At 36.8% G+C, this 2,238-nt stretch overlaps 1 non-coding gene across 1 annotated transcript; it reads right to left on the bottom strand.

Annotated features, from left to right (window-relative positions):
• Positions 1–868: 868 nt before the first annotated feature.
• Positions 869–975, bottom strand: LOC139845751 (small nucleolar RNA R71). The gene has a single exon (XR_011758510.1). It is a non-coding gene; the product is annotated as a small nucleolar RNA R71 (small nucleolar RNA).
• Positions 976–2,238: the final 1,263 nt, after the last annotated feature.

Here is a 2,238-nt window from a genome sequence, read left to right on the forward strand (position 1 = left end):
TGGTTCGTAGTAATAGTTGAATTTGTTAGTGGCGAGTTGTGGACTTCCGATTTAAAGGGTCCTGGCTACCTGCTGCATCTATTGACTATTCAAAACGTGGGCAAAATCAGAAAAGTCTATTAATTTGATAACTTATATAATTTTTAGCTAATAGGATATTCAGTGAATGCACCGAGTAAAACGTTCACCACCTTTCATACGTTCACCACCTGTAACTCGATCAAGACAACTAGCCAATATTGTCGTCGTTGATTTTTCTTTAGAATCATCATCTAGTCAAACAAGTACTCCAACTCAAATTTCCGATAATCCAATTTTTGAACCCGACTTCACAATTGAGAATCCAGAGGATATTCAAGGACAATTCTAAGATCCTGATCCACTAATCATTCCTCCTGAACCACAAATTATTCAACCCGAGGTTATCGAGGAAGAAACCGTTAAATCAGAATCTTCTATTGATTCAGATTCAACAAATTCAATTATGGAATAAACGGAACCTCAAAGTATGGAAGACCGAATGAGAGCCACACGCACGGGCCAATGTCACGCCATTAATCAGCCAGATGTTAGAGCGCCAAATTTTGAAATCAAAGGACAAATCCTACACATGATCACTAATCAATGCCAATTTAGTGGTGCAGCAAAAGAAGATCCAAACGAACATCTTTGAACTTTTAATAGGATTTGTAATCTATTTAAAATCCGAGAAGTTGAAGATAAAACTATTTATCTTATGTTGTTCCTCTGGACTTTAAAGGGGGAAGCCAAAGATTAGTTAGAATCGTTACCTGAAGGAGCGATTGACACATGGGATGTTTTAGTTGAGAAATTTCTTCAAAGATTCTTTCCGGCATCTAAAGTCGTGAGACTTCAAGGAGAAATTGCCACGTTCATGCAAAAGCCAAATGAAACGCTATATGAGGCATGGACAAGATTCGGAAAAATGTTGAGTGGATGTCCTCAACATGGCTTAGACACTTTTCAAATAGTTCAAATCTTTTACAAAGGCATCGATGTCGCTACAAGAAAAGACATCGTCACATCAGCTGGTGGTTCCATTATGAAGAAAACCGCAACTGAAGCTCACAAGATTATTGATAACACAGCCTCCCACTCACATAAGTGGCACCAGGAAAAAGATATTTTTCGTTCATCTAAAGCGGCTAGAGCCGATTCTAGCCATGACTTTGATTCCATTTCCGCAAAGCTAGATTTTTTCGAGAGACGAATGGAAAATATGACTAAAGATATTCATGCAATACGAATTAGTTGTGAGCAGTGTGGAGGACCACATTTGACAAAAGATTGTCTCAGTGTTGAACAAACAATGGAACAAAGAGAGAATGTTTCATACATGAACCAAAGGACGGGAAATAATTATCAAAATAATTATCAACTGCCAAGGCCAAACTACAATCGAAACATTCCTTACAATCAAAATGCCTAACACAACAACCAACAAGGTACTAGCAATCAACAAGTATCCAACAATACTTACAATCAGCAAAGACCTGGTTATTTTGATAAATCAACACAAACCGATGAGAAAAAGACAAACTTAGAAGACATGGTATTAAAGCTAGTTGAATCTCAGAAACAAACTAATGAAGAAAATACTCAAGCATTTAGAAATCAACAAGCTTCAATCCAAAATTTGGAACAAGAAGTAAGTAACCTAGCAAGGTTAATTGGTGAAAGAAAACCGGGGAGTCTACCTAGCGATACAAATGCTAACCCCCGAAATGAAACAGCTAAAGCCATTACCACAAGAAGTGGTATTACACTTAAACCATCTGAAATGCCTGTAATTTTTGATGACTATGTTCCTAATACACAGGCACCACAACCTGAACAAGAGAGAGAAAAAATAACCGGTAGTTGAAAAGGTTAATGAAGACAACACAGTTAAGGCAAAGCCTTATGTTAAACCATACCAACCACCACTTCCATACCCGAGTAAAATGAGAAAAGAAAGACTTGAAGCCGAGCAATCCAAATTCTTGGATATGTTTAAACAAATAAATGTAAATCTTCCTTTCATTGATGTAATTTCAGGAATGCCAAGATATGCTAAATTCCTGAAAGATCTAATCACAAATAGAAAGAAAATGGAAGAACTCTTGGCTGTTACAATGAATGCTAATTGTTCTGCAATGTTGTTGAATAAGATACTAGAAAAATTATCAGATCCAGGAAGTTTCACAATTCCATGTTTTCTGGGTAGTCTTGGTTCAA

The sequence above is a fragment of the Rutidosis leptorrhynchoides genome, chromosome 4 (assembly GCF_046630445.1).
Source record: "Rutidosis leptorrhynchoides isolate AG116_Rl617_1_P2 chromosome 4, CSIRO_AGI_Rlap_v1, whole genome shotgun sequence".
In the NCBI taxonomy this organism is placed as follows: Eukaryota; Viridiplantae; Streptophyta; class Magnoliopsida; order Asterales; family Asteraceae; genus Rutidosis; species Rutidosis leptorrhynchoides.